The sequence below is a fragment of the Phocoena phocoena genome, chromosome 11 (assembly GCF_963924675.1).
Source record: "Phocoena phocoena chromosome 11, mPhoPho1.1, whole genome shotgun sequence".
Taxonomy (NCBI): Eukaryota; Metazoa; Chordata; class Mammalia; order Artiodactyla; family Phocoenidae; genus Phocoena; species Phocoena phocoena.
Genome location: NC_089229.1, coordinates 55,667,822 through 55,692,465, shown reverse-complemented (window position 1 = coordinate 55,692,465; position 24,644 = coordinate 55,667,822). Strand labels below are relative to the sequence as shown.

General features: G+C 38.1%; 1 pseudogene; it reads left to right on the top strand.

The window, feature by feature from the left end:
• The first annotated feature begins 253 nt into the window (after positions 1 to 253).
• On the top strand, positions 254 to 1,664 carry LOC136131286 (small ribosomal subunit protein uS9m-like; annotated as a pseudogene).
• The last annotated feature ends 22,980 nt before the right edge of the window (positions 1,665 to 24,644 follow it).

The following is a 24,644-nucleotide window of genomic DNA, read 5'->3' as shown; positions in this document are numbered from 1 at the left end:
GTATTATTAATGAGGTCTAAGTTCGTTGAATATTTACCATCCCAATTTAGCTCCTCTGCAGTGGTGAGACAATACCTTGCCTACTTGGGCAGAAGTGAATTAAATATAGAGTCAAGGGAATCTGAAACAATATGAGAGATGTCAATGTGGAGAAATGGGAGCACAGGGAAGCGTAAGTATTGATAAGTTGTGGCCATGTAATAATTAGATGAGACGGCTTTTCGTCCTACTGCCCGCGCCTCCCGCAGCCAACATGGCGGCTATCCATGTGTACTGCGGCGCAGCCGCTTCATACCGGCTCTTTCTTGGGGGTAGGGTTAGCTTTGCCCGAGGTCAGGGCCTCTGGAAAGCCGCGGCCGCTAAGCTGCAGAGAAGTCCCGGATGCCAAATATTAAGGCTTAAGACACACCACAGTTGTAACAACAAGGAAAAATGTTGCAGCCTTAAGATGTGAAACTTACACAGTGGATTTTACTAAAAAGCAGATTGAAGAATTCAACATAGGAAAGAGACACTTAGCCAACATGATGGGAGAAGATCCAGAAACTTTTACCCAAGAGGATATTGATAGAGCGATTGCTTACCTTTTTCCTAGTGGTGTGTTTGAGAAGCGAGCCCGGCCAATAAGGAAGCATCCTGAAGAGATTTTTCCAAAACAAGGACAATCCAGTGGGGAGAAGATGGCCGCCCATTTCATTTTCTCTTTTATACTGGCAGACATATTATTCATTAATGCATGGAGCATACGGAAAGCTACCAGATGTAGAAAACCGTCAAGACCAGCTGTAAGCCAAAGGTCTGTTTTCAGAAAAAACTAAAGTCAAAGACCCGATTGGCAGCAGATGGCTTATTAAGGAAGCACTGGAAGAAACGTTAGTGGAAAAACTGTACACCAAGATTACGCACAGGGGGCTTCCGTGGTGGCGCAGTGGTTGAGAGTCCGCCTGCCGAATCAGGGGACGCGTGTTCGTGCCCCGGTCCGGGAGGATCCCACGTGCCGCGGAGCGGCTGGGCCCGTGAGCCATGGCTGCTGGGCCTGCGCGTCCGGAGCCTGTGCTCTGCAACGTGAGAGGCCACAACAGTGAGAGGCCCGCATACTGAAAAAAAAAAAAAAAAGATTACACACAGTTCATTCGGCTGCTGGAAAGGTTATTGGCGTTGCCGTGTGACGCGGCTGAAGATCTGTGAGCAGGGTCCACAGGAATGTAACCATCCAATCGAAAAAACAGCTGATTGAGGCTTTGCAGCATGACGAGAAGGGTCTGGCCTTCAGCACAGGCCAAGGTAACAGAAAGACTGCAAAGGCGGAAGTAGCTGTTTATGACCATGGAAGTGGGAGGATAGAAGTAAATGGGATCGACTACCTGCTCTACTTTCCGGTGACTCAGGACAGAGAACAGCTGATACTCCCTTTCCACTTCCTCATCCGGCTTGGAGAACACCACGTGACCTACACGGCGTCGGGCGGGGGGGCGGGGCAGGCGGGCGGCGCAGGCGCGGGCCATCCGCTTGCAGACGGCTAGAGCCTTATGCAGCTTTGTCACCGAGGACAAAGTCGAGTGGATGCCCAAGCGGAACTGCTTACTGCTGATCCCCGTGTCAGAGAGTGGAAGAAGGCAGGCCAGGAGGGAGCCCCCGGGAAATTCACCTGGAAGAAGCGCTGAGTGTTCTGGGCGGGAAAGGAGAGGGACGCTGTGCACCTGGCATGTAGCAGACGCACAGGAGAGAGTTGCTGGCCGGGATGAAGCAGCACCATCAGACGTTGGAGTTGTGAGATGACTTATTCTAAACTGCAATGTCGTAAAGGTTACCTTCTAAAAGTAATTATTTTAAAACTGTTTAGCTTTGTTCTGCTGCTTTACTTTTAAAACTTTTTCAGAAGAGAGCTTTAGAAGCATAACTCAGAATCTTGGCATATTCGACCTGAAAGGAGCATTCAGCAAAATCCAATCAAGAGACCGCCTTTTGCGGACGGAAAGGCCCAGCCCCACAGATGTGACCCACCAGAGCCACACTGCTAACTTAATGACAGGACAGACTTGGACTCACTCCCCCTAACTCTGTCGTTTTCCCAGTTACAACATATTTTTCAAAACTGAGGGATGAGAGTGATTTTTGAGAAGAATGAAGTCCGTGGAGTGTCTTTGTCAGGAGCTCAGCCCAGTCTCTGCGGAAGGCAACAGGCCAATCCCCTCCCCCAGCCAATGGCAGCCACCATTCCACTCACTGTTTCTGAGTTTGACACTTTTTTTTTTTAAAGATTCTGCGTTGGGCTTCCCTGGTGGCGCAGTGGTTGAGAGTCCGCCTGCCGATGCAGGGGACACGGGTTCGTGCCCCAGTCCGGGAGAATCCCACATGCCACGGAGGGGCTAGTCCCGTGAGCTATGGCCACTGAGCCTGCACGTCCGGAGCCTGTGCTCCGCAACGGGAGAAGCCACAACAGTGAGGCCTGTGTACCGCGGAAAAAAAAAAAAAGAGAGAAAATAGGAGAAAACATGTAACTAGGGCAGAGGATATTATTAAAAATATAAAAGAGGGTAAATAAGACATGTAATATTTCCTAATAAATCCATTGTTATGAAAAGTGATATATTAGGAAAAACAAATTTCCAGCGAACACTGAAACAAAGTTCACGCCCGTCCCTCTCATTTTTTTTAGCTCCTTAAGAAAAACCTAGACAGGTCCCCCAAAATGCTTGTCCCTTCATGCATGCCTATAATAAAGACTATGTTTCTCAGCTTTCCTTGCTGTTAAGTTCTAACCAAAAGTATGTCAGATCAAGTTATATGTGTCAGCTTCTGGGAAACTTAAGAGTTAGTTTGTACCTTTTATCTCTTCCTTTTTAGCCTCTCCTTTTCTCTGCTGACTTGAACACAGATGGATGTGGCTGGATATGGTCAAGCCAAAGTTGACTATGAGTTGAGTGGAACAACAGACAACATAGCTAGCAGAACAACAAGACAGAATAAGCCGGGTTCCTGACACAGAAGGTACATCAGCCCTGAAATGATTATCTCCAAACTTTTACATGAAACAGAAATAAACTTTTGTCTTTTTAAAGCCACAGTCATTTTGAGTTTTCTGCTACTCACTGCCAAACCTAAGTTTATTTAATATATTAACATTCTGAGCCCAAGCTCTTGCTTTTTGCTAATACTAATAATAGCTAATATTAATTGAATTTTTCTTTTTTCCATGCACTGGTCTATATGATTTGTATATATTAATTCATTTAAAATTTACAAGAATTGTATGAAGCATGATGATTGCACTTATTTTACAGATGAGCAAACTGAAGCTCCTAAACTTTAAATAAATTGACTCAAAGATCAAAAAGTGTTCAGTAGCAAAACTAGGATTTGAATTCAGTTAGTCTGGGATCAGATCACGTAATCTGAAGAACATGAAATCTCTGTACTCAAATCAAGAATTTTCAGAATATTAGAATAAAAATAATTTTATATTAAAGAAAAAAATCGAGGTTTGACTATTGTTAATAAATACTTAAAGAGGCAGCATAGCATAAAGTTTAAGAACATGGGTCCTAGAGACAAACCACTGAGAGTTTAACCTTGTCTGCTTATTAGCTACTTATTAGTTAGATAATCTTGGTCAAATCTCTTAGCTTCTCTGAGCTTTGGGTGCTTCGTTAATTCAGTGAGGGATAACAACTGTATCACATAACATTGTTATACTGAGGATTAAAAAAATAATTAATGTAAAGTGGTTAGCACTGTGCCTGGACCAGTGTTAATCTTCAAAAATAAATGTAAATTATTATGGTAATTCCTGACATCCCAAAGAGAAAAAAAATCTACCACCAAACTTGTGAAAGTTTGACTAAGTTTTTAAAAATTCTTTAAACTCATATTATTTGACTTTTTTTTCTAGGATCCATTCCTAATTACATAGAGTGAATGGCCAGGTTTGAATGCTCTCCTGGCACTGTAGCGAGATATATATTTTCCTCTGCAAATGGCAAAGATTTACTTTGCTATAATCCTTTTGAGAAAAAATAATTGAATATTTTTCCTTCCTACTTGGCAGTCTATGATAATGGCCTAATAAGACATAACGCATAGAATGTGACAAGTGTCAGAGATGAAGTAATTTGTAACTTGAAATAGTAGAAATTGCAATTCAAAGATCTTATATAGTTTTATTCTCTAAACATATTATGGTAGCAGGTGTGCCCAAGAGACTATTGCTGGATCAATTATTAAGCAAAAGTTTACCAGAATATTTTCATCAATTTTATTTTTTGTGTGTGCTTGTTTTATATTTCTAAGTTGAATCTAGTGTTGATTGTCTGTTAGCATGTACTAGAATTGCTACAATCAAACCAGGAAAATGTAGATAAAGTGTTTAGAATAGTCCAAAACCATTTGCTCAAAGACCATAGTGACAATACACTTCATGCATGCTGAGCATTAGCTGTGGATCTGGAATTCTTCTTGTGTTTATTTAATTCTTCTAATTTATTTAATTCTTCTAATTACCCCAAAATAGAAGATTACTACCATTATTTTACAGATAAGGAAGCCAAATCACAGAGAGGTTGAAATACTTGTTGAAAGTCATAAAATAAGGGGCAGAGCTGGAATTTGAACCCAAACAATTGGTTTCCAGAATCTCCCTTCAACCATCATGCTATCTTGTTTCTCAATGTCTAAAATATAAGGCCAAAAGAAATTTAAAAAAATAACTAAAAAGTTAATTTTGCAGTCAAAGATTCTCTATAATTTGTGCTTACATGTGATAATCACCAGCAGAGAAGTCATGTTAAGCCCTTGTTTCAAAAAAGAAATAAAATGGATAGGCAAACTGTATAGGGATAAAAGTCCACAGAAATGTGAAATTACCTCTGAAGATTATGTTCAACCATATTTTTATTATACATTTCATTAACTATCTATAGCATCTTCCACCCTGTGTATCTTGCTTAACTCAACGTAGAGAAAATTCCACACTCTAGGAGCTTTCACCTTGAAATCAGAAGTATAATCAGAACTCAATCAATCAATATTATCATCCATCCAATGTCCTCAATCCTTTAGAGTAAGAACAATGATTGAGTCTGTTTCTCTAAATACTTTGAACTGGTCATTTAAATATAGGGATTTTATACAAGGTATTTTCTCCTATCAGTCTCTAAATGTAAATGCTCTATATATTTGAGCTTCAGATGAACTTCAAGCAATGAAATTTTTATCAAGTTTTTTCTGGACTTATAAACTGCTTCAGTACACAACCACAGTGCATTAGTATTTCAAAATTAATATTAGGTATACATTAAGTACATTTTGAAATGCAAAATAATTATTAGTATTTTAAAATACTCTGATCTCTATCATTAGCCTTTAAAATGTATTACTATCTTAGAGAAGCAGAGAAGTAGCACAGTGTAGATAGGAGCCATGTATTTAGGATTAAAATAAAAAGTGTAGTCTTTTGTAAAGGTACATGGTCTGCTGAGATTTTGAGCACTCTAATTAAGTGCCTTCTTAGCAAATTTAGTCTTCCTAGTAGTCCTTACCTAGGGATAATTGATAGTTCAAAATAAAAATGGAATTGTGACAAAAAAACTTTAGGCTCTTATTACATTAATGACATTATTCAGAAATATAGAGCTTGCACCAATGTTTTCAATTATTCAGTAGTTCAATAATTATTTCTGAATTCTTTGGATGTACATAATAGTTACTATGCTAAAGAGGTTGCAAAGATAAATGAGGCATGTGCTATACTTCAGGAGTTCAAATTTTTAATAATACATGGTATTATAGTGAAATACTTCCCTCATGCCAGCATTTTTCACACTGGGTTATAATCATCTATTTATGTTTCTGTCTCTTACGGAATCTCTGCAAGACTGTATTTTCTTCCATTTTGGATCCCTAGCAAAAATCTCTCAGCTTGGCACAAAGGAAATCAAGATTTGGTTTGGCAAAGTAAATAGACACCAAGACACACGAGTGGATGGCCTGTTCAGAGAACAGGTAACTGCCCTACCTGTCTGGAAGGAAAATAGCAGTCATCTAAAAGGTAAGTTAAACAGAAGCCACCTTGATAATATCCAAATAAAATATTTTGGTAAAATTCTAAGTATTTAAATAACATTATTTTGGGTATCACAGAATATTTTTCTCACAGAAGATGCTGATTATCCTATAAAAATAACTATGGGTTTGTGAGAAACAAACAAAACTCCGTTTGATTAGTCCCAGTTCTACGAAAACATCCTTTCCTCCTACTATAATGAAGACGGCGGTCCCTCCTAGGTTAGCTATGACCTGAATCTACTTCTCTTTTTAAAATCTTGAGTATCAATCCAGAGCACTCTCTTTTTATCTGAAACTTTGTCTTTCTACAGGTACCTTTGTATGAAATTTACACATGCTTAAATCTCTCCCATCCAAAAAAAAAAAATGTGCCCCCTTGATTTCCTCTAGTAATCCAGGTGCTGCCTAGTTTGTGTTCCCTTTTATAACAGCTTCTTAAGGGGTATATTCTAAAATGCTTTTCCTCTGTTTTTTTCACTTCCCACTCACTTTCCAACCCATTCCATTTTAGACCCTTATTACTCACTCAAAGTGCTTTTATTAAAATCACCAGTGTTCTCTTTGTCACCGAATAAAAAGACATTTTTTTAGATACTATCTTGTATGGTCTCTTAGCATAATTTTACCTAACTTCTCTCTCTTCGAAACACTATCCTTCTGTTAAATATCCTTTTCTATAAATTTCTGTATCCTTTTCTTTACATTCCTGTTTGATTCTCTCTTACAAACTCTTCTATAGCAATCCCATTTATTCCAAAGGCTTCAATTACCATCTCCATGTCAACAACTCTTATATTGTTATTTTCAGTCCAGATCTCTTTTCTGGGCTTCGCATTTCCATATATGCCTGTCTACTTGACATTTCCACTTACTTATCAAAATCATCTCAAAAGTGGCCCCATCTAACTGTTTAAACTGGAGTTCTATGAATCACACTTAACTACATAGCCTCTTACTCCCCACTTCTAATAAAAACTAAAAGCTGGCTTTTAAAAAATACTTGCAGGATTTTATTTTAAATTTTTTATTCTTATAAAATATATGTAACATAAAATGTTACCATTTTAACAGTTTTTAAGTGTACAGTTCAGCGGCCATAAGTACATTCACATTGCTGCACAACCATCACAACTATCCATCTACAAAACTTTCTTTAGTGTCTCAAATAAAAGCTGTCATTTTGATCAAGAGCATTTCTTTAGGGTCCACTGTTTTTTTCCATATTCATTGCTACCATACTGTGTTATTGCCATTGCTTCTTAATTATATTTCCACATCTGTACTTCATATTTTAATCTAATCTTCATATTTTAGACTGACCTTTGAAAAGTCTCTAGTCTATATAGATCCCATTGTTTCAGTAAAAAGATTAATGCATGAAGCACGTCTTCTCTAGCTTTATTTTCCACTATCGCTTTCTGGTTCAATGTGCTTCATTGCTCCATTTACAAATTCCTTAACTTTTTCAAATGAGCTTTGCTTGCTTTCACCATATTTGGTGGTTTTTGCACTTGATATTCCAAGTCTTAGAATTCTCTTGCTTGCCATCTTCCTTTATGCCTATCTACATCATACCTATAGTCAATCTAGGAGACCTTTTCCCAGTTATCTCATGGTAGGCTATGCCCACCTGTTGCTCGCTTCCATTGTGTGAGCCTTGATTTTATCACTCAGTGCTCTTACGAGATCAATGTTTATTTTTATCTACTAGATTTAAATCTTTCAGAAGATTGTGGCTACCACATTTCTGAGACTTAGTAAATATTTGTTGAATGTGTGGCTATTTCAAATATTCATTGAGTGTCTACTATGTTCCAGACACTGTTTTCTGCACTCGAGATACAGCAGTGAGCCAAATGAAGGTCAGCACTTTCTTGGAGATGCCATGCTAATAACATAAGATTGATGATACGACAAAATAAATAAATTCATATCAGTTGATAATGTGCTAAGGAGAAATTAAAGCTTAGAAGGGGAGAGTAACTGGGATGCTCCGTAAAAAATAGATTAAAGTCTTTTTGATAAGATTGCATTTGATCAGATACCTGATGAAATGTGGTGTTATGGTGGATATCTAAGAGAAGAGCCATCCAGTAAGAGGGATTCTCAAATGGCATGAAGCAGTGTGTGCTTGGCTTGGTCAAGGAGGACTTCCAGGGCACGTGGGGTGGGGCTATGAGAGAGTGAAAAGAGAAGAGCAGGTGACAGGTCTGTAGGACCTTTAAAACCATCGCTAACACTTTGAGTGAAACAGCAAGCTCTTGCAGGGTTGTGAGCACAAAAGTGACATAATATGACTTACTTTCTCAAAAGAGCACTCTGTCTGCTTTGTAAAGAGTAGGCTATGGAGAGTTAGTATAGAATTAAAGAGCCCCCTTGAGAGACTATTTAAAATGGTTCTGGTGAGTGATGATGATGGTTAGAGCAAAGTGTTCTAAGTAGAATTGATGAGAATGGTTTGATCCAGGATAAATATGGTAGAACTAATAGTATTTGCTGATGAATTTGGTGTGGAATGTGGGAAAATGAAAGAAAATATTTATGATTCCAATATTTTTGAGTTGAGCAACTGGGAGGATGGTGTTGCCATTTACCGAGAAGGGAGAAATGAAGCACAGATTTCATAGTGACAATAAAGAATTCAACTTGGGACATGTAAAGTTTGAGATAATGCAAACATATCCAAGTGGAATCATAAGTAGAGAGTTGGGTATATGAATGAATGAGTTTCACTTACTTTCCATATATTCAGGAAAAAAAATTACTTAATATTTTTATGCCACATTTTCTTAATCTATAAATTGGCCCTGCTGGATTGTTTAAAGGATTAAAGGTAATATACTTGCAAATACCCCAAATATGCCAACACAACATAAGCATTCAGTAAGTTTTGGGACTTTTCCCCCTTCAAAATACAGCCTATAAGATAAAGTTTTTGTGAGATACAAATGAGGCATGGGAAAATTTCCACAAACTCAGAAGTATCAAAATGTAAAATATTAGTTCCATTATTTCCATTATCATTGGTAGTAATAAGGTAATAATGTCTTAGTCCATTACGTTTGTTTTTCATACTAGCGATGCTTTTGAAAAATAAAACATGAGGAAATATAAGGTCTATTTCTTAGGCTCTTTGTATAGTAGAAGTCTCAACAAAGGGAAGCTATTTTATTTTCCTGACCTTTATATAACCTTCAAGTCAATGGAAAATTATAGTTCTTAATCATTACTTGGACAAAATTCACATGAACACCCACGTATTATTTATGGTGTTAATTTCCTAGAAGATACACTATAAGTGGGATAATTAACTCCACAAAGAAAAAGATGTAGCCAGCTAGGAATCATGACCACTTTTCAGGCTATAGAAAGGGATGGCGTCCAGTGCTACAAATACAATTTTTTCCTGGTGTAATCTGGTTCCAGTTTGATTAGATGTCAGATAAAGGAAGCAAGGCAAGCAGAATGTCTTCTCTGATAAAACCACATTTTTATTATAGACCTATCATCGATGCTCTTCATTCCATAATCCTTGCCAATGTCAGGTACTCTAAGTCCTGAATACTCATGAGACACTGGATTCCATTTAAAGACAGTTTTACCTTTCAGCCCTCTTTATCAGAATAATGTAGAAAATGAAAGAAAGCATTTCATTCTGATATCTATCACATCAATGGTCTCAAAAAGTAAGATAGAAAAATGACATATTCATTTATTTAAGCTAATATGTTCAGTTCCAAAAGTTGGAAAGAACAGATCAAGAGCAAGATAGTCATGTCTGAGTTAAAGAAACTGTGATTACGAACTTACAGGAACTCACTGGTAAGTGTTTAACAACTTCCTTGATGGAGATCAAAAAGAGCAATTCAAAAGATTTTCAACCAAAAGTAGAGAAAGCTATTTTTTTATACTTCTCTGAGAAGTAAGAGAGTGTTTGTTAAAACAAAAAATGGAAGAATAAAACTAACAAATAGTAAAATGTTGAAAGTGCCAACTTGAAAAATCTGAGTGAAGTTTTGTGTGGAAAGTAAGCTGAACACTAGAAAATTAAATTCTGAGTGAGAGTCAGGTAGAGCAGGAGGAGGCAGCACAGGTAGCTGCTGGATATAAAGTCACCAAAATATGCTCCTCCAACTAAAAACTCGACTTTTTGTTCTTATTTTGTTGCATTCAACCTAGAAATCTAAGTTGTGATATATTTCTTATCTTGATGGTTTAATGACTTTTTTCTTTTTTGGGCTGTGTTGGGTCTTCACTGCTGCGTGTGGGATTTCTTTTTTAACATCTTTATTGGAGTATAATTGCATTACAATTTTGTGTTAGTTGCTGCTGTATAACAAAGTGAATCAGCTATACGTATACATATAACCCCATATCCCCTCCCTCTTGCACCTCCCTCCACCCTCCCCACCCCACCCCTCTAGGTGGTCATAAAGCACTGAGCTGATCTCCCCGTGTGATGCAGCTGCTTCCCACTACCTATCTCTTTTACATTTGGTAGTGTATATATGTCAATGCTACTCTCTCACTTCGTCCCAGCTTACCCTTCTCCCTTCCCGTGCCTCAAGTCCATTCTCTACGTCTGCGTCTTTACTCCCGTACTGCCCCTACGTTCATTAGAACCAATTTTTTTTACTCTTAGAGGAAAACGTAGGCAGAACACTCTTTGACATAAATCACAGCAAGATCCTTTTTGACCCACCTCCTAGAGAAATGGAAATAAAAACAAAAATAAACAAATGGGACCTAATGAAACTTAAAAGCTTTTGCACAGCAAAGGAAACCATAAACAAGATGAAAAGACAACCCTCAGAATGGGAGAAAATATTTGCAAATGATGCAGCTGACAAAGGATTAATCTCCAAAATATAAAAGCAGCTCATGCAGCTCAATATCAAAAAAACAAACAACCCAATCCAAAAATGGGCAGAGATCTAAACAGACATTTCTCCAAAGAAGATATACAGATTGCCAACAAACACATGAAAGGATGCTCAACATCACTAATCATTAGAGAAATGCAAATCAAAACTACAATGAGGTATCACCTCACACCAGTCAGAATGGCCATCATAAAAAATCTTCAAACATTAAATGCTAGAGAGGGTGTGGAGAAAAGGGACCCTTCTTGCACTGTTGGTGGGAATGTAAATTGATACAGCCACTATGGAGAACAGTATAGAGGTTCCTTAAAAAACTAAAAATAGAACTACCATATGATCCAGCAATCCCACTACTGGGCATAAACCCAGAGAAAACCATAATTCAAAAAGAGTCATGTACCACAATGTTCATTGCAGCACTATTTACAGTAGACAGGTCATGGAAGCAACCTAAGTGTCCATCAATAGATGAATGGATAATGAAGATGTGATACACATATACAATGGAATATTACTCAGCAATAAAAAAGAAGCGAAATTGAGTTATTTGTAGTGAGGTGGATGGACCTAAAGTCTGTCATATAGTGAAGTAAGTCAGAAAGAGAAAAACAAATACCATATGCTAACACATATATAGATTCTAAAAAAAAAATGGTTCTGAAGAACCTAGGGCCAGGACAAGAATAAAGCTGCAGACAGAGAATGGACTTGAGGGCACGGGGCAGGGGAAGGGTGAGCTGGGATGAAGTGAGAGACTGGCATGGACTTGTATACACTACCAAATGTAAAATAGCTAGTGGGAAGCAGCCACATAGCACAGGGAGATCAGCTCGATGCTTTGCAACCACCTAGAGGGGTGGGATAGGGAGGGTGGGAGGGAAACACAAGAGGGAGGAGATAAGGGGATATATGTATATGTATAGCTGATTCACTTTGTTATACAGCAGCAAATAACACAACAATGTAAAGCAATTATACTCCAATGAAGATGTTAAAAAAAAAGTATAAAAAAAAAGAATGTAAGTCAAACACAAGGACCTACTGTAGAACATAGGGAACTATGCTCAGTTCTAGTGGCCAATGGAAAGAGCCAGATATCCACAGACAATGAAGATTATTTAGTCTGGATAAGAGGTTAAGAGGCAACTGAGTGTGTTTTACAGTCACTTTTACAATCAGAAGGTGCTAGCGATAGTCCTCTCAGAGTCAAAAAGCTGAGATGCATCCCTATTATCTTTGGATAGTCCTTTTCTTTTTCTTTTTCTTTTTTTTTTTTTTTTTTTTGCGGTACGCGGGCCTCTCACCGTTGTGGCCTCTCCCGTTGCAGAGCACAGGCTCTGGACACGCAGGCTCAGCGGCCATGGCTCACAGGCCCAGCTGCTCCGCGGCATGTGGGATCTTCCCGGACCAGGGCACGAACCCGTGTCCCCTGCATCAGCAGGCGGACTCTCAACCACTGCGCCACCAGGGAAGCCCAGTCCTTTTCTTTATTGGAGAATTCCCTGACTCCAGCATGTTCTCATAGCGGCGGGGGGGGGGGGGGGGGGGGGTGCGGAAAAAAGCTCTTGCTGGACTTCCCTGGTGGCACAGTGGTTAAGAATCCACCTGCCAGTGCAGGGGACACGGGTTCGAGCCCTGGTCCAGGAAGATCCCACATACCTTGGAGCAGCTAAGCCCGTGTGCCACAACTACTGAGCCTGCGCTCTGGAGCCCTCGAGCCACAATTACTGAGCCCGAGTGCCGCACCTAGAGCCCGTGCTCTGCAACAAGAGAAGCCACTGCAATGAGAAGCACACGCAGCGCAACAGAGAGTAGCCCCTGCTCACTGCAACTAAAGAAAGCCCACGCACAGCAAGTAGACCCAGAGCAGCCAAAAATAAATTTTAAAAAGAAAGAAAAAAAAAAGCTCTCACTGTTTGCAAAGCTATCAGCTCTCCTACAGAATACATTGCTTTATTCATTAAATCAGTAAATATTTCCCAAATGAGCAGAGCACTATGGTTAACATTACAAGGGATCTAAAGCAAGGTAAGTTTCAGATCTAATACCCTGATTTTATCGTGCTGGATACCTGGACCAAAAGTTCATCTCTGAATCTTGATCGCTATGTACTGAGCTCATGTGTGTAGGTGGCAACTCTCGTAGGCTCCACATAAAATCATACGGTGGCATCTAAGTGTCTTACTTTGCGACATTTTTCAGTCTGTATCCACTTAGAGGAGATACTGTAAGTGTAGACTTAAGTAGGGAAGAAGGGAGGTACATATATTTTCACCTTATAAATTTGTAAAAACTCACATAGTGCTGAATGATGCTATAATCAGATTAAGATTAAAAGGACTTTAATGATCTGTGTAGATTTATATTTGGGGACAAAAAGGAAATCAAATCATTTTCCTAGAATAATTTTAAAATGAAATAGTTTACCAAATTAGAGTGTAAAAATATTTTTATGGGGAGTCTTGCAATTTGACAGGCATGAGTGTATAGATGTGTATGACGATTTTTAATCATCTTACCAAAGATTTCTTTTATACCATTATTTGAAATACGTGTTATACTGTGTTAAAAAAGCAATATTGTAATTTTTACTGTTCAGTAACTTTTAACATTCCAACTGATTAACGGCAGCTGAATTCCCTTCCCAGATTCTTTCATTAGTTACACATTCTTCTTTTGATTTATTTTACAAGTCTTTCCATAAGAAATATTTCAGAACCATTTTAGGACCAAACAATTCACTTCCAAAAGCAAATACAGCTCCAGATTCTGGACAAGGGTTGTTGATCTTAAGGTAAACTCTTCACAAATGAGGACGCTTCCATTTATATCAGGTCGTTTCTTTTCAGATTAGACCCTACAGCATAACACTTACCTATGCAGGCATTTGAGAAAGACACATAGAGTTTTAGCACCAGCTGTGTTGTCACTTTCTGGCTGTGTGACTTCTGGCAAGTCAGGTATTCTGTCCATCATCATTGTTCTTATCTGTTACATTAGGATAATAATAGTCCACACCTAAAGGGGTTATTCTTAGGATAACATGTGATCATACATCTAAAGCACCTAGTTGGCGGGTGGGGGGCTAATAAAATCCTTTCTCAGTCTGAGAATTAGGGAATGCCCAGGTAGAAAGGTGAGAATAATTATTCACAGGTTTGTCTTTATATTTGCTTTATGATGGTAGTCTGGAACTGAACTTGCAATTTCTCTAAGGTATGCCTACATATTTTCATGTGCTGAACGCATGGTATTTGGACATACTTGTTTGTTTTTTCCTGAATGAAATACATAGATTTTTTTTTTTTTTTTTTTTTGCGGTATGCGGGCCTCTCACTGTTGTGGCCTCTCCCGTTGCGGAGCACAGGCTCCGGACGCGCAGGCTCAGTGGTCATGGCTCACGGGCCTAGCCGCTCCGCGGCATGTGGGATCTTCCCAGACCGGGGCACGAACCCGTGTCTCCCCTGCATCGGCAGGCGGACTCTCAACCACTGCGCCACCAGGGAAGCCCCAATACATAGATTTTAATTATACTATTTGCTGAGTCTGACAAATACATATACCTATGTAACTGAAACCCCAAACAAGACATTAAACTTTTCCATTCCCAGAAAATTAACTCATACCCCTTTCAGTTAATCCCCGCTCTCCGTAACTAATCAACATTTTAATATCTATTAACTTAGGTCAATTTTGCTTGATGTTTGGATTTCGTAAAAATAAAATTATTAGTAAACTTAAAAAAAAAGAATCTATGAGATTCTATGAGAATCTATGAGACATCTAAATTTAACAAAACAAAGGAGGAAGAGAGAGTACATGTATATGTTGGGGGGTGTTGTGGGATAAGCAGATAATGGTTAATATGAAATTTGCACCTTGCTAAAGTCAGTTCAATAAAATATATTTAACTAGGTGTACCAAAATCTCCAGGGGACTTTGGAAGTGGAGTGGAATGTACAACTTAAATAATCCATTGAAGCTCATGGGTGGGGTAGGGATAATGACAAGTCCTGACTGACCACTAACCAAAACTCAAGCGAGCTAAGAACTGAACTCAGGTAACCTCAATCTCAATTCTGAGCCACTTCATCTGTATTTCATACACCTCTGGAATGAGGTTCCTTGACTTTTTATTTGTTTGCATGTTTTGTTTTGTTTTACGTTAATGCAATGATTTGATGACATGAACTTTAGATGCCATGTGATAGCACATTTAAATTCTTCTATACTTTAGATTCTGGACGAGCTTAGTCCAAACTTGCATTTGTTTCTGATCAAAACAACTGTAACATCCCCAAGATAAGCAACGTGGGTTCCTGAGCTGTGTTCTCTTAAAGAATGACAAATTTTAAAGTAAATTATTTTGCCCATTTCTGTAACAATCTTGTCCTATTTTCTTGTTCATTTACCGAAGTATAGGAGATGACAAGCTTCCTTTGACAAGGTTTTAATTAGCTTCCATATGTGATACTTCTATACCATGTGGTCCTGAAATTTTCTTTTTGTGTGGGAGGAAAAAAGGCCACTCAAACTGTTTTAATTATTTACGTGCATCAGTTCTGATATTCCCCAAGCAGATGGCTTTGACACTTTTTTGCTTGCTTTTGCTTCTGATTTTTTCTTTTTTTTAAAGCTTTGCTCTCATTCCAGCAATTCAGATGGACTGGTTTACTTTCTGAGCAATTGAATTAAAGACAAAGTAAAAGATGAGCTGTAGGTCAACTGAAGAATTTTCTGCAGTTAAACTTAATTTCAGGCAACTACTGAAATGAATTCAAAATTACCTTTCCTGAAGGGTGAATGGATGCTGTCCCCTGATTTCTGACAGGACAGTGCTTGTAGGGCTTTTTCAAAATGAACAAGCTTTTGACATTTCTTATCGTTCGTTTGTTTGTTTGGCTGTGGGAGCTGGGTCCAGAGAAGGAAGTTATTGTTTGGTTGGAGCTTCATTCAGTTTCCACAGTTGCATTAAACCAGCAGCCAGCTTTGACAAGGTTGATTTATTCTGTGTAGGCAGATGAGGCATTTCTATCTGACAGGAGTGATTTAGTTCTAACACAGATACACTTTTCCATTCTTGCAGGTGAGCGCACTAACCGGGCTACCCCTTGAGACTCAAGCGGAGATACTTACCTTCTCTTTCTCTTCCTCTTCCTCTTTGACCCCGGCTAGTCTTTTGCTTGGCAGAGAGCTGCATACGGGGACCCTCAGGAAAGCTTGAAACCAAGGCTCACTCAAGAGCTCTGACAATTCCTTCCTATCTCAGTTTCCTCTATACCTCTGCCAGCTGAGAATCTTTGTTTTGCCCACCCCTCTCCTTTCTTCCAAAACTCGGCTTGAACTTCTTCTTCGAGAAACTTCTATTCAAGCTCATTCACCTTAATTATTCCCCAAAACATTTATTCTTATTCACATATTTTTACTTAACTTGCCTGTTAACAACATATGTAAGTCTTGTGTCCTTAACTAGATTTTAAAACTTTACCTTGTCTTTCTTTGACAAAGACCTGACATGTTGTTTCTATTTCTTTCATGCTGGGTTATACATGTGTCTAATGCTGTATCAGCCAGTGTTCCAGAAACTTTGACATTTCCTCTCTTACCACTGATACTGAATTGGTGTTGCCAGTTTCTTTCCTTTCCATTTTCCTGGTTCATCACTGTTCTTTAGTTTTAGCAGGTGTGGCCACTTAGCTTCATTTGACTACCTCATTATTTATTACTCCTTTTATTTATCTCTAATTAAGACTCTCTTACTTACTGGAACACTTGTCCCAAATCTTCACCAGGCTTCTCAGTCTCAGCCTTCTAACTTATCCCTGGCTTTAGCAAATGGCTTTGCCTCCTACTTTACTACAAAGTTCGAGGTACTTTACCTCCTTTCTCCCTACCCCTGATTTTCTGTGTTTTCGCATCTGTCTCCTCTACATCTCCTGCCTATGAAGAGGCCTTTTAGCCTCTCAGCGCCTGCTGCTCTTTCAGAAACACTGACCACCACTTCAATCTCTCTTCCCTTTGCTTTAGAATATGCTGAAATCTGTCTCTGATACATGAGTAATTTCCCAAGACGAAATATACAAATGATTGATCTTTTCTAGTGTAAAGTCAAGGGATAGAATGTGTCTTTAATTACATGAACACTATGTGAAGGTGAATACTTATTTATCTCATTAATAATAAATGGCTTGGGTGTGAGGGCATTATGCACTGGGCTGGAAGTAAAGGCAGAGTAAAGTAAACCTGCTCCCACTCCACAGGTTAGAATTCATGGGCATGTGGCCACATCACTGTAAGAGTTGTGCAGAATATCATCCCTAGCATTCAGCCACTTCTCAGTGACATCGCTGTAGCATGGGAAAGGGCAGCACAATGAAAGTTACTTCAGTAGTGAAGCCATCTGGGTCTAGAGTTTGCTCTACAGGTTTTTTTTTTTCTTTTAGCAATAGATTAAATTTCTTTAACAAATATAAAAGTCTTTCACCACCTGCATGCACAGCTTAGGAATCAGAAATTAGAAATAGCACACAGAATATTGGATACACTTTCATGCAGTCTACATTGTCTGAGATATTGACCTATGATTCTTGACTTCCTTGCTAGCTCTAAAATCCAGTTTTTGTGTCTGCAGACCAATGAGGCTGCCACAGCTTTTGGACGTTGCTTTCTGATTGGCTTTTATGCCTCATGAATAGAAATAGCAAATGATCTCAAGTGAAAAAAAAAGTTATGGCAAGCATAGGACTCGCCACAAAACATTTATTTTTTCTTGGGAATGTTTTGTTTTCAGTATTTTTGTTCAATATAATGAATATTAAGTTGTCCTATAGCAGCACTCTAAATATGTATAATATTTATTTAGAGCATTTAGTTAACCTTCTCCCTACTGTACATTTTCATTCCCATAAAAGATTGTATGAATATTTCCTTTCAAGTGTTAGTGATATAAAGGAGCAAGATAAAATGTCAACAATGATTTGCTTCACATTCAAAAATATTTTTTCTCTTGCTCAAGAAAATATATGATTGATTTATTTATATAGTATAAAACAAATCAATTCTTCTTTTAAGTATCAACCCATTTATTATTGAGATAAACAAGTATGCTTCTTCATATAATGTTCATGTATTTAAAGACAGAGCAAAGTAGTATTTATTAATTTATAGTACATCAGTTGTTTAGATCATCCAGAATTCTTAAATGAGATGTACAGATCATATTTTCCTTAAATACTTTAATTCTTCAAAAGACAGTATTTCCTCCTGCACTATTGATGGGAATGTAAATTGGTACAGCCACTATGGTGAACAATATGGAGGTTCCTTAAAAAACTAAAGATAGTTACCATATGATCCAGCAATCCCACTCCTGGGCAAATATCCAGAGAAAAGCATAATTCAAAAATATACATGCACCCCATAGCAGCTCTGTTTACAAGAGCCAAGACATGAAAGCAACCTAAGTGTCCATCAACAGATGAATGGATAAAGAAGGTATATATATACAATGGAATATTACTCAGCCATAAAGAAGAATGAAATAATGCCATTTGCAGCAACATGGATGGACCTAGAGATTAATATTAAGTGAAGTAAACCAGACAAAGATAAATATCATATGATATTGCTTCTATGTGGAATCTAAAAAGAAGGATATAAATGAACTTATTTATAAAACAGAAATATATTCACAGACATAGAAAACAAAAGTATGGTTACCAAAGGGGAGGGGGAGAGAAGGATAAATTAGGAGTTTGGGATTAAAATATACACACTGCTATATATAAAATGGATAACCGACAAGGACCTACTGTATAACTCATTATCTTGTAATAACCTATAATGTAAGAGAATGTAAGAAAGGAACACATATTTATATATAACTGAATCACTTTACTGTACACCTGAAACTAACACAACATTGTAAATCAACTATATAAAAATTTTTAGGGCTTCCCCGGTGGCACAGTGGTTAAGAATCCGCCTGCCAATGCGGGGGACACGGGTTCGAGCCCTGGTGAGGGAGGATCCCACATGCCGCAGAGCAACTGAGCCTGTGCACCACAGCTACTGAGCCTGCGCTCTAGAGCCCGCAAGCCACAGCTACTGAGCCCACGTGCCACAACTACTGAAGCCCGCATGCCTAGAGCCTGTGTTCCGCAACAAGAGAAGCCACCGCCATGAGAAGCCCATGCACCGCAATGAAGAGTAGCCCCCCCCGCTCACCACAAATAGAGAAACCCCGCGTGCATCAACAAAGACCCAATGCAGCCATAAATAAATAAATAAATAAATGTATTTAAAAAAAAAAAAAAAAAAATTTTTAAAAAGATGGTATTGCATAAAGGTTGAGTATGTGTGCCCTGGAATAAATTTGCTGAGTATAAAGTTTAGCTGTGCTCCATGCTAGTGGATAGTATTAACCTGGGCATATATACCTATCCTATTTTACAAGGTAACTGTGAAGCTTAAGTATGATAAACATGGAAAAATTTTAGGACCATGCTTGGCTCACAATAAATTATTCCCATTTATAAATTTAATGTAAAGAATGTCTTTATATTTGAAGGCAAACTTATCTGATATTATCCTTTTAAAATTTAAACACTCTATCTCCCTCTCAGCTACCCCATCATGGAAAAATAATCTAAGTTGATGCCAGAAGAATGCTAAGAGATTCCTTAAGCAGGTAATACTAGTACTAATACTAATACTAATACTAATATTTTCAACTGACAAATAAGCCAAAAATGCTGAAGCTCACCTTTTTTCTCCTTGTTTCTGCAGTTTTACAGGAACAGCAACTGAGAAAAAATCTTTCCCATTTCCTTTAGAAAACTGAAATATATAATTTGTTAGATGTAAATCTCTTTGAGTTTTTGAAGGTATAACATACTCTGTCAGCAACTAGATGTTTCGTAATCTGGCTCAATTGCAGTTGGATTGTTGATACACCAACGTAAACTCCAAACACATAAATTATTCTGATTGATTTGTTTTACCATCAGCAAAATGACACCTCAGACCCGCATCTGTGTACATGGTATAAGACATGGGCAGTAGAAATTGCTAGGACTATATTCTTGTAGATGATTGCTGCAGTGTATTGAAGCAAACATGTTACTAATGGGTTATAACCAGTACATAAGGTTTAGTCAGCAAGTAAAAAGCAATTTTTGTTAATAAGAATAAACAGTAAGTGTTGACTCAGTGAAACAGTTCTAAATTTGTCAAGGGTGTTTCAGTGATAGAAAAAAAATTGTATGTCAAGTATGCTATGGTGTCTTCCAACTTCTCATTTTCTATGATTTATTTTAAAATATTTTTGAGCACTTTTTATAAGAAGGCACAGTGACAGATGCAGAGATAAATAAGCATTATCTGTGTTGTCTTTATTTCTGGCTGTGCTGCGAGGCTTGTGGGATCTTAGGTCCCACACCAGGGCTTGAACCCAGGCCACGGCAGTGAAAGCACAGAGTCCTAACCACTGGACTGTCAGGGAATTTCCTTATCTCTATTGTCTTGATATAAGAAGAACGTGATAGCTGATGAAAGAGGTACAAATATAAAATGTGGTACTTGAAATAAGCAAAAGTTTACTCTGGCCAGGGAGTTATAGTAAGACTACAAAAACCAGTGTCATTTGACCTGCATTCTAACAGATAGGTTACCTCTTTGGGGATAGGGAAAAGAAATTGTAGAAAAACAAAAAGCATGAAATTAGAAGTGAGGAAAAGGAAAATCATTAGCAAGAAACAAAAAAATAGACCAAAATGTATATGAGGTTAGAAAAGTTAGGTTGGGGCCAGATTGTTGAATAATATAGAGTTTATTTTTCACTCCTGGGGCAATTTGGGACCACTGCAAGTTTGGGGTTTTTTTGTTGTTGTTGCTGTTATTTCTGAGATATACATTTTAAAATAATAACTAGAATCACTGCAGTTTTTGAGCTGACAAGTTTTGTGGTGTATATTAAATGACTATTACTATCTTAGCACTGCATTAGATTGATTGGAGAGAAAAAATAATTGGGGCAGAAAGACCAATTAAGAGCTCATTAAAATAGACTAGCTAAACTGATTTTAGGGCATCAACTTGACTAGGGATAAAACTAAGATAAACCCATTTTTGTTTCTACTTAATGATCCTCCTAAATTATTGGTTCTATATAGTTTAAATTCAAATTTGATTTATTAGAAAATGAAAGTACAAGTAAAGCTATAAGTATGGAGATACATATATATTTTTTAATATGAAAAAATATTTAAGCTATGATTTCCAAGTTCCAGTAAGTGAATCCCAAAACTGGAGGAGAGAGAGTTGCATCAGTACAGCTGACGACGTGTCCATCACAGGCAAGTTGGCGATCTAGTTCCCTGAGTAGCAGAGTCTGAGAGAGAGATTTGCAGTCAGGAAATGTGATTTGGGAAATGCTCTTGGACGGTATCTGTGGGGAGCTGAGTAGGCAGAGAGGGAATCTGGGCGGCAAAGAAGGCTTCAGTGAATCCTAGAGGGAATTCTGGAGCTAAGATAACCCTCAGAGTTGTTTTGGATTGACGCAAGAGAGCCAGCTTTGGCACCACCATACCTAACATTTGGTAAACAGTCCTCGGGGTAGGACTTGTCAGAGAGCAATTAGCAACCAGTACTCCCAGCAGCCGAAGGAATGAATGCTTCAGTCCTAAAAGAAATGGTATGACCATCTAGGCAATATACCACACTAAAGCATGGCAAGGAGTAGAGGTGAAGTGTCATGTGTTACCTGGGTTCTCTGAGAGTGTCACCATTGTGGGGGTAGCAAGAAGCAATTTCCATCCAAAGAGTTAAATAGTCATTGAGTCATACTGTGATTTAATCAACCAATCCCCTGTTGTTGAATTTTTTCTAGTATTTTACCATAATATTGTTATAAACATCCCATTAGCCATAGTTTTCTATTGGAATATTCCTTTGGAATATATGCTTTTGATGTATTTCAATCTCCATACTTAGAGAAAAATATAAATACTAATTCTCTAAAGAATAGAATCTGTTCATTTCTGAAAATCTTTAACCAGACCAGTGCATGGCTCCATTTATTGAACTCCTTAATCAAACAAGAATTAATTTGCTATCTAGAAACCTGAAACTAAACAATTCTGCAACTAAAGAGTTCTGCAATACACTCTTCCTCTGAATTGAAAAAGCATGGTATGATCTGGTTCATGCTATTTCTTCATTGGCTAGTAAAATCTTGGTGGCTGAATGAGCCAGAGAGGAATCAGAGGTGAGGAATCATGAAATTATTACAGCAGGATGATTACACAACTTGTGGTAAGAAATAATTATGGAACTGTGCTCAATAAATGTGATTATTTTTTACCTTCTATCACTATCAGACCACTGCCTATTCTTTTTTTTTAAGATTTTTTTGGTGTGGACCATTTTTAAAGTCCTTATTGAATTTGTTACAATATTGCTTCTGTTGGGTTTTTTATTTTGAATTTTATTTTATTTATTTTTTTATACAGCAGGTTCTTATTAGTTATCCATTTTATACATATTGGTGTATACATGTCAATCCCAATCTCCCAATTCATCACACCATCACCACCACCACCACCCCCCGCCACTTTCCCCTCTTGGTGTCCATACATTTGTTCTCTACATCTGTGTCTCAATTTCTGCCCTGCAAACCAGTTCATCTGTACCATTTTTCTAGGATCCATATATATGCATTAATATACGATATTTGTTTTTCTCTTTCTGACTTACTTCACTCTGTATGACAGTCTCTAGATTCATCCACGTCTCTACAAATGACCCAATTTTGTTCCTTTTTATGGCTGAGTAACATTCCATTGTATATATGTACCACATCTTCTTTATCCATTCATCTGTCGATGGGCATTTAGGTTACTTCCGTGTCCTGGCTATTGTAAATACTGCTGCAATGAACACTGGGATGCAATGTGTCTTTTTGAATTATGGTTTTCTCAGGGTACATGCCCAGTAGTGGGATTGCTGGGGCATATGGTAACTCTATTTTTAGTGTTTTAAGGAACCTCCATACTGTTCTCCATAGTGGCTGTATCAATTTACATTCCCACCAAGAGTGCAAGAGGGTTCCCGTTCCTCCACACCCGCTCCAGCATTTGTTGTTTCTAGATTTTCTGATGATGCCCATTCTAACTGGTATGAGGTGATACCTCATTGTAGGCTTTTTTTTTTTTTTTTTTGCCCTACGTGGGCCTCTCACCATTGTGGCCTCTCCCTTTGCGGAGCACAGGCTCTGGACGCGCAGGCTCAGCGGCCATGGCTCACGGGCCCAGCTGCTCCACGGCACGTGGGATCTTCCCGGACCGGGGCACGAACCCGTGTCCCGTGCATTGGCAGGCGGACTCTCAACCACTGCGCCACCAGGGAAGCCCTCATTGTAGTTTTGATTTGCATTTCTCTAATAATTAGTGATGTTGAGTAGCTTTTCATGTGCTTCTTGGCCATCTGTATGTCTTCTTTGGAGAAATGCCTATTTAGGTCTTCTGCCCATTTTTGGATTGGGTTGTTTGTTTTTTTAATATTGAGCTGCTTGAGCTGTTTATATATTTTGGAGATTAATCCTTTGTCCATTGATTCGTTTGCAAATATTTTCTCCCATTCTGAGTGTTGTCTTTTCGTCTTGTTTCTAGTTTCCTTTGCTTTGCAAAAGCTTTTAAGTTTCATTTGGTCCCACGTGTTTATTTTTGTTTTTATTTCCATTACTCTAGGAGGTGGATCAAAATAGATCTCACTGTTATTTATGTCAGAGACTGTTCTTCCTATGTTTTCCTCTCAGAGTTTTATAGTGTTCAGTCTTACATTTAGGTTTCTAATCCATTTTGAGTTTATTTTTGTGTATGGTGTAAGGGAGTATTCTAATTTTATTCTTTTACATGTAGCTGTCCAGTTTTCCCAGCACCACTTATTGAAGAGACTGTCTTTTCTCCATTGTATATCCTTGCCTCTTTTGTCATAGATTAGTTGACCATAGGTGTGTGGGTTTATCTCTGGGCTTTCTATCCTGTTCCATTGATCTATATTTGTGTTTTTGTGCCAATACCATATTGTCTTGCTTACTGTAGCTTTGTAGTATAGTCTGAAGTCAGGGAGTCTGATTCCTCCAGCTCTGTTTTTTTCCCTCAAAACTGCTTTTGCTACTCGGAGTCTTTTGTGTCTCCATATGAATTTTAAGATTTTTTGTTCTAGTTCTGTAAAAAATGCCACTGGTAATTTGATAGTGATTGCATTGAATCTGTAGATTGCTTTGGGTAGTATAGTCATTTTCACAATATTGATTCTTCCAATCCAAGAGCATGGTATATCTCTCCAACTGTTGGTATCATCTTTAATTCCTTTCATCAGTGTCTTATAGTTTTCTGCATACAGGTCTTTTGTCTCCCTAGGTAGGTTTATTCCGAGGTATTTTATTCTTTTTGTTGCAGTGGTAAATGGGAGTGTTTCCTTAATTTCTCTTTCAGATTTTTCATCATTAGTGTATAGGAATGCAGGAGATTTCTGTGCATTAATTTTGTCTCCTGCAACTTTACCAGATTCATTGATTAGCTCTAGTAGTTTTCTGATGGCATCTTTAGGATTCTTCATGTATAGTTTTATGTCATCTGCAAACAGTGACATTGGAATACTTCTTTTCCGATTTGTATTCCTTTTATTTCTTTTTCT